Source organism: Anser cygnoides, chromosome 2 (genome assembly GCF_040182565.1).
Source record: "Anser cygnoides isolate HZ-2024a breed goose chromosome 2, Taihu_goose_T2T_genome, whole genome shotgun sequence".
NCBI lineage: Eukaryota > Metazoa > Chordata > Aves > Anseriformes > Anatidae > Anser > Anser cygnoides.
In genome coordinates this window covers 41,582,439-41,591,319 of record NC_089874.1, presented here as the reverse complement: position 1 = coordinate 41,591,319, position 8,881 = coordinate 41,582,439, and positions in this window count along the sequence as shown.

Sequence of the window (8,881 nt, the reverse complement as noted above, 5' to 3'; positions counted from 1 at the left end):
CATTAGGAAACTGCAAGTGCACAGTGATCATAGACACCAAAGTTATACTACAGGTGTCTTAAAGTAGTAGATTACAACAGCTCAGGAGTGACAGGATGATGTGTATGCTTTTCCTCAGAATGTAAACTGACAGTTTATGAGGGAGGGAATAGAAAGAGAGAGTGTCACTCCCTTAATCCAGAACAACTCAGTGGCAGAGAACTGTATGGAAGGATGTTGATCTACACTTGACAAATGCAAAGTAAATTTACCAGTCTCCATTGAAACCTCCTCCTGCTTTAGTTTCAGCTAAATGCTAGCTCAGAGATTTTGAGCGGGAACCTAAAAAAAGTATTATAGATTAATCTATATACTACGTTGGAAGAAAATAGACAAAAAACAAAACCAGCTTTCAAAACCAAACTTTTTTTTCATATCCTGGTTTGATCTGAATGCTGCATGCAGAATAGCAACCACTAGTGGCAACACAAGAAATCATAGGAGTAATATCGTACACCCCAGGAACCTGATGGGGGAAGGAAAAAAGAGGAAAAGGAAATCTTTGAAACATATGAAGGAAGTTCCTTATAGACAGTGTAGAGAGAAAACACAGAGTACAGGAACCAAGCAAAAAATCTTTATATAATTATGTATTTGTGCTAAGATATAAGTAAAAATTATCTCATCTGATCCTTTGTGATAATCCATCACCTTTACTCATCTGTTATCCAAAGAAGATTTTTCACATAATAGGGATTATATTTTATGTCTAAACCGCATTATGTGCAACATCAGGAAATGTAGAACACTAAATATAAAGTATGTTTGTCTCCATAGCACAGTGGAATGAAAACAGATGGTAGGCAGCACATATGGCTGCCAGAAGCTGGGAACACCCATTTGCAGAGTTCTTCCAGTTTAAAACAAAACAAGCCAAAACAAAGGAACACCAAGGGGAGCAAAGATTGTGCTGAGCAGATATCAGGATATCTGTCCTCTTCTCTACATTCACACTCCCCTTCTCTTTACATTTAGTTGCTTAAGCTAAAAATGGAAGTACACTACAAGTTTAGAAATTAGCGTGCCATAGTATTTGTCAAAATTTAGCATTTATTAAAGACATTTTAAAAAAAATCTCCAATTCCCACCATGGTTTCAAACCTCTGGTTTGCTCCTTTGAGCAGTTCAACGTCTTAAAAAAAAAAACGGAAAAGAAAAGTCTTCAGTTGATTGGTACAGTTTATTCTCCTTTGCAGTTACTAATTTCAGGTAGCAAGGAGCCACTGGAGCAGAATGTTGAGACCTCCCATCCTATTATATGGCACTTAGGAACAGCCAAGGTCAACACAGCCTTAAACATCTGTATTTTAGGTGTGTAAATGTTGTGAAACGTAAGAGTATAAGTTTGATTGTCTGTCTCAATAAGAGGACAGGGTTGTTTTTTTCCCTTTGTTTAGCTTTTTATGTTTATTCCTGTGCTTTGCTTTTTTTTATGTTAAGTTTTGTAGTTAGGCTGTTAGCCTAGTTTATGGTTAGCCTGCTTCAGTTTCTGCAGCGCTATCTTTTTCTACACATTTCCATTTAATTTTAAATTCATTTTAATTTCCTTTTCATTATATAGAGAAATGCAAGTGTATGACAAATATACTGTACCAAAATTAAGTTAATTTCTTCACTTATTTGGTAAGAGGAAACAAAAGGGATGGATTAAAGATACTCAAACTCAGCAGAAACAAAAAGCAATAGTAATTAAAATTGATGACACCCATAAACCAACAAAAATAGCAGGACTTAATAGGATTTAACGGGGAAGGAAAATGTAATACACTAGCTTCCATGACTGACCCTTTTTAGAGATGTTTTCCTATTTGCTCGTTTATATTTAGGTTACTGAGAAAAGTGCTCAGAATAAGAAACAGCTTTTTTGCAAAGCAGTCTAATGTTTAAGGTATATCCGTTCTTAAACTTTTTTTTTTATTAGTCTAAGCTATATAAATTATTTTAAAATTAAGAACAGGCTCCTCTGGCTTGATATAGGTTCATTCCTTTCTTTGTTCCAGCAAATAATGTGTCTTTAATTTTGGAAAAAAGTGTGTTTAGTGACATATTGTAGCCAATAGCTTTAAGAGAACATTGTCTTTAATGACTGTGAGATTTCAGTGCGACTTTTAGCACTGGCAGAGTCTTGAAGGACCTGAGCCTAAGCACTGAATAGCAATGACCCGCTGTTAGAGATCACCATATATTTTGAGTGTAATGTTTCAAAGTATGTTCTGCCAATTTGATCTTTTTACTACATAATGCTTTGTGTTATTTCATATCCCTAGAACTTTAGTATGTGTGTCTCCTATATGTGTGTCTCCTATATCCTTGAAGTCCCAGTGGAAAATATTCTCCCTCCCAGAAAATCATCTAGCAGCTTATTTTGATTCTGTCACAATCTGGAGGAAATGCTAGATTTATTTTAGATATGCACTTCAGATAACAATATACAGACTCCCTTGTGCAACAGTCATAAGGAAACCAGCTGACGTAAGAAAATGAAGGCATTCAGAGCAATGTTTAAGCAAACTCTTAGGTAGGTGGAACAGTTTGTAACAGCCTCTTAGAGAAGATGGAAACAGCAGGAAAGTATGGAATGGAAAGAAAGAAAACTAGCTTCTTCCCTCTGCTTTACCATTGCAATGAGAAGGATACAAGGTAATGGAATATGTGTATGTCCATGCTTGCACTGTATTAAAACTCAAAATAACATAGTTAAACTGCAGCAGGTTTTGCTTTTATCCAAAGCATCAGGGAAATACATGTTACATTCAAAGCAAAGTTCAACACTGGCAAAAAGATGTAAAACTTTATTGGCCAAAAGGAAAGTGCTGCTTTGTGGACTGTAATAAGAATTCTGAAGCTATTCTGTTTTCTTTTAGCAAGAAGCATGCCAGAAACTGTTTTTGATTTGGGTGTTTTCTGGTGTTCTGTTGTTCGGGTAGGAGTCTCTGCCTAACTATATTTACTTATTTCCATGATGTTAGCAAAGATGGTTTCAAAGAAACTAGGCAAAAGAAAAATATAAAAATAACAGATTGGAATTCCACAAAAAACTGCAATGGATATAACAGCACAAGCAGGAAGTGTTAGAGGCCATGATATAGTTTTCATTCTTGAGGACAGAAAAAGCTAAAGTCAGGTTAATGCTGAGAAATGAATGTCAAAATTACATCATTTGAGGTTTGTTTGGTAAACTAAGCAATTTTTATAAATCAAATCTTTTTAGAAAGAATTATCATGGAGGCTTCAAAGGCAAACAGTGCCTTAGTAAGTTGTTGCTCAAGTGTCGGAACTATGTATGGACTGCCTTTGTAAGATGTTGTCTCAGCCCTTGACAATCTTGTTAGTGATACAAGTTATTTCTTTCACTCCAAAATCAGTACTTCAGATTTTGTGTGTGTGTTTAGGGGGGAGAAGGGGTAGTGGTGAAGGGGTTGGTTTTTGTTACTATAAATCCATTTAATTTTTTTACAAGGATGAAAACCCAGAGTTTACATTCAGTGAAAAGAATACTGTAATTTTTCTTGATTCCACACTGTGGATAGCTATATTCTGCAACTTCACAGTTTTGTTACAGAATTTAAGGGTTGCCAGTAATTCATATCTCTATGTTAATTTATTGCTGAGAAACAGATTCTTGCATGACAGAAAGATATGAAGAAATGGGTGTTCATCCAGTCGCAATATATAAATAAACTTCAGAAGAGACAAGAAGATTTGCGTTCATTTCTGGCCCACAGAGTTAAAATTCATGATAGGAAACAGACACTAAAGAGAAACAAGCACTTGCCAGAGTACATGTACTTTTTTTAAACTTGGTATTTTATTGCATTTACTTCACATATAGTACTGATTACTGGTCCTGTGAGGAAGTCATAGATTCAGCTCTCTGTAAATATTCGGTGAAAAAGACAAAGTCCATTTGCCAACAGATCATGGAGGCAACGCGTCTGCTAGTGAAAGAGTGATGCAAAGACTGAGTATGTGGAAAAAAAAAAAAAAAGAAAAGGAAAGGAAATTATAATTTCTTTTTAATGAACGGGAGATTTACTGGCATATGGAAACAAATTCGGCGGAAATCAGCTAGAACCTATTATACTCCGAGAATTGAACATCAAATCCATAACTAGAAAATATTTTATTTTAAAAGTTGTGTGGAAGAGGCATTCCAGTAATACAGTGTTATTTGTGAGTCAAGCGGGAGTCATGATGAACAGTATCCGTCAATGGCTTTTGCATTTAATGCCTATTAGAATGGTAAACACAGCATTGTGACATAGGAGTCGTTATATTAGTAGTAAGGTGAACTTTAGAGTGCCGCAAAATCAGATGCTTTGGCTATCTTTTGGACAATTTCAGATGTAGCCAAACACTTCCCTGGTAGCCTTTCTACAGCTTCAGTTGTTCCCTTGATCGACATATGATATCAATTACCTCTGGTGGTAACACTCCCTGTTGTCTTCACTGCTAAAAGGCCTTCTAAATTCCCCTTCTTCTAAACTAGTGGTTTTCATCCTTTGAAGTAGTCTCTGCAACAGAGATCAAGGCAACTTGCAGGTGAGTCATGAGGTAAGATACGCAGATTTCCAGGCCAGCCCTGGATTCTACCTTTTCCTTGTTTCCCCTGTGTATCACAGACTGGCAACCCCAGCCCCATAAAGCCTCTCTGCGTTCTCCGGCTCACGAGAGCTGCTGTTCCTTCTCTAGTGGGCAGAAAGCAAGCTGTGGGAGAAAGCAAGCTGTGAGGATGAGAGTAGCATCATTTATTGAGTGAGTTTCCTTCCGTATCGTCCTCTGAATTTGGCACCCCTTACTGCTGGAGAATATCCATCTCCTTACATCATTTTAGCTCCTACCAACTTTTTGTCCCCACTGCCTTCATACCCACCATATATTCACAGGACGACCAAATCCTCAGGGCGGTATCATCCCAGAATCACTCAGTAGCCATCCTTCACTGTGTTATCCTTCCATGTTACCGGTGTTGTTCCTGTTACCAGCAGGTCTACTGGTCATCGACTGCAGCCTTCTGCAGATCTGCTAGCATGGACATTTCCTCATGTCTTTTGAGCTTCACCGACACCCAGGAACCCAAGAGGTAAGGAAAGTGGTATAAGAGGTCCATGAGGCAGAGGAAAGCGAAGCAGCAGCCCTTCTAAGGGAAGTACATTAAGACCAGGAAGCTAAGAACCTAATGTTTTAGTATGTTTACGTACATAGTTGAAAATGGCAGTGAAGTTCCCTACAGAATTAGATTAGCAGATTTTACTTTGGGGGAAAATTATTCCTCACGCATCATAGAAACATCACAGGAAGGACAGCTGTAGAAGATGCAGCAAAAACCTGAAGAAGCAAATGAAGGATTATGCGTTATGTTTGCATGCTGTGCTACAGATTTCTGTTATAAGGAATTGAGAGTTAAACTTTCAATTTAATGCCATAGGATGATGCAACCAAATATGGAATTGGGACATATATTTTAATTTCATGTCTTTTTGAAGGATTAACTATTGCTTTCCATAATCTGCAAAGACCCGTGGGAGTAAAAGTGCAAAGCACAGCATCCAACCCATTAACATGCTAATTAATTTAGGGGAAATGTAAAAGGTATTTCCACTTATTTGCATCTTCATCTTGCATCTTCTCTTACAGAACCTGTTAAGCAAGGCATGGCCCTGGCGTGGTTAACAGCCCTGCAGGTAGCACCAACTTTACCAATCATAGGGCAGCCCCCAGGGCTTTGAGCAGCCTGGTCTGGTGGGAGGTGTCCCTGCCCATGGAAGGGGGTTGGAATTAGATGGTCTTGAAGGTCCCTTCCAACCCAAAGCATTCAATGGTTCTATGAATAGCATGGGAGTCGCATAGATCAGGGATGACAGATATTGCAGATATCGTGAAATGTAGCGTTTGATAAGCGATTATAAATTCGCAAGGAAGATTTGAACATTAAATGGAAGCTGGAGAGAGGCTTGGGAGTGCTGCGTTCAGTGGGTGTGCTCGGTGGGAGCATGTTTATTCAGATGGCAGGCTGGGGAGCGCTGCGTGCTGTGCCACGCTGTGCAGCCGTTCGGCTCCGTGGCTGAAAGCAGTCATGCTGGTTTGGTTAAGCAACTGAGAGCGGGAGTATGTGCCTTGGGTTATGTTTGATTGTAGTAGCTTGTGCTGCGTTCCCATGGGTTGGTTAACGTGCCTGCCGCTGCTGCCTGTAACTGTGCTCTGACTTCAGGGTACTCCGAGTGTTGACACTGTTACGGCTTTACTGTGCTCTACCAGTATTGTAACAAAAAAATGTTCTACATTAACAAAAGCTATCAGAAAAGAACAGCTTGTTTTTTTGGTTCGAGTTTTCTTTGCTTCTGTACAGCAACTCAAAATTAGTAGCTTTCATTATCTGGGAGAAAAATTGTTCTGACTAGAAAGATTGTGTTATATTTTGAGAATGAAACTTCACAAAGAACAATATAAATACACAAATACATATAAATAATCTCTTATTCTGTGACTTCAAGTAATTTCATTGTCTTTTCAGTCTTTATGCTAGTGTGCTCCTTCATCATCATTGCTTATATCTTAGAGAACTGAGTCCAGAATATTTTGAATTATAGAAAATTATAAGTAACTGGCAAAACAAACAACAAAAAACCTAAGGAATGCATGTGCTTGGAACTAACAGATGCTTTTTCAAAGGGTAAGATGTTAAGTAAAAAAGGAGCTTCCATACTTCCACATTATGGGTCACGAAAGATTATGGGTGAACTCAGCAAAAAAATGGCATGTTCAGTAGAGTATATGATGTGACTCTAAAAGTATGTGACTACAGAACCGGTAAGAATATCAGCGGCTATGTGTAAAGAACTAACTTTTTAGAACTTGTTACAAGATAAAGAGGATTTTAATACTTAGTGTCAAATAAAATTTCCAAAAATAGTAGAAAACACATAGGTATATAAATTGCATTTTCTAACTTTTGAAAAGACATTAAAAGAAGGAAAATGTTGAATGGAATAGAAGTTGATACTGTGTTGGAAATTGCTGGGTAGTATGTCTTTCCTTTTCATGAAAATCTGAAAAATTCATAGCACTTACTACCTGAAAATAAAACTACGTGAGCAGTAAAAGCCGACTGTAAAAGAAACCACACCACTTCCAGATAAATTTAATGAGCTACTCCCACTCTTCAAAGGCTTTTTGATATAAAAGGTTCCAGCAGAAGAGCATATGTGGAATAACAAAGCTCAGTGAAAGGCAACCAGCTCAAAAAGGTGAGTTGTTATTGCAACCATTGTATAGCAGAATGCTAACAACTTCAACATGAGTTTACTACAAGACAAAGTACAAGAATATGTTTTAGCTGTTATATAAGGGCACAGTATATCACTGCGTAGCTCTTTGCAAAATTAGTTCAAAAAATGTAGAGTACAATTATTGTAAAATGATCAATATATTGCTGCAAAAATAGATATGCTGGCTTTTTTCATATTTAGGTCTGGTGGTAAGCATAAAACTAAAAGACAGAGTACTTTTTAAGGTTCTTTACCTCAGTTTGCAAGAAATGTAAGAAAATTCTAGAAGAACTGCATCAGTGAAGAACATTTTTTTCTTTACTGTACTATAAATTAAATGCACAGTAGATTTCAAAAGGAAATGTATAAAATGAGGGCTAATGATTCTTTGGGTTAAACAAAATGGGTATGTTCATATCAAACCAAGTTACTTTTAACATATCACGTAGGGGAAGAACTTTCACTTAGAACATTAAATGAATTCAGTAAGCATTTAAGCACATGTATTCAATGTCACTTAAGATTGTTTTCCTCCTTCTCACAGGTGACAGACAGGAATCCCAAATCTAAAAAAGAAATGCTGTGATCAGGATTCAGCTTTCTGAGGTTCTCAGAAAAGGAGAGATGCTCTTGTAAGCCACGTTGGATTGAAGATGACCTAGACCGAGATTCTCAAATTCTATTACACATGTGCTGTAGCAAAGTGTTGCCTAAATAATTCCTGAGTAGTCAACACATTGTCCTGGCCAATACTGAAAGCTGTTGCTGCAGCAACTTCTGCTACCACTACCAGCAATGGCTACAGCAATAGTGAGCAAGATGCATGTAAGAGCCACTGATCTGGATGTTTTTACTTCAGATACTGACAGAGGTAATGTGATTTTTGTTTTCTTGAAGAAGAACAGGAGAGCACTAAGGAGCATGATGGATATACACAGGTAAATGGAAACAATATAAATTAGGTGGTGGGCAAAGATAAAAAAAAAAAAAAAGTCTGGATAAAAATAGAACAGGAGACCATAGCCCAAACACAAAAACCTATTTATGTTACTGCATTTGGTATTTTCTTTTACCTGTTCTAACAAGAACTGCAAGAATTAAATGCTGAGCAGAAAAAAACACACCATAGAAATAAATGACTAAAGACAGTTGTGTGTAATCTCAGGGAGAAATGCGTAAGACAGAAATACCAAAATATTAAAGGACCCAAAGGCTTAAAAAAATCTTTTAAATACATTTCTGATCTTCTTTGCTTAATATGAACTTCCAATGAAAATTGAAAAGTGCACGAAGCGGCTAGCATGACCGTTTTTAAACACAGCTAGTCTAATCTTCTGAGCTGTTGAATTACACAACTCACTGAAATAAATAGGAACTGCTGGTGCTGAGTTCTGTTACAAATTATGCCACTTGAGAAACTATTGCATAACTGATCTGAAACAAGTAATTGCTAGGGATTTGTAAATTCAGATAATGCTAAAGTTTAAGTAGGTGGCTGAGTCTTGAGTACATTATTCAAGTACACATCAGATTTTTGTAATCACTTTCTCAAAGACTTTTGAAGAATTTATTCT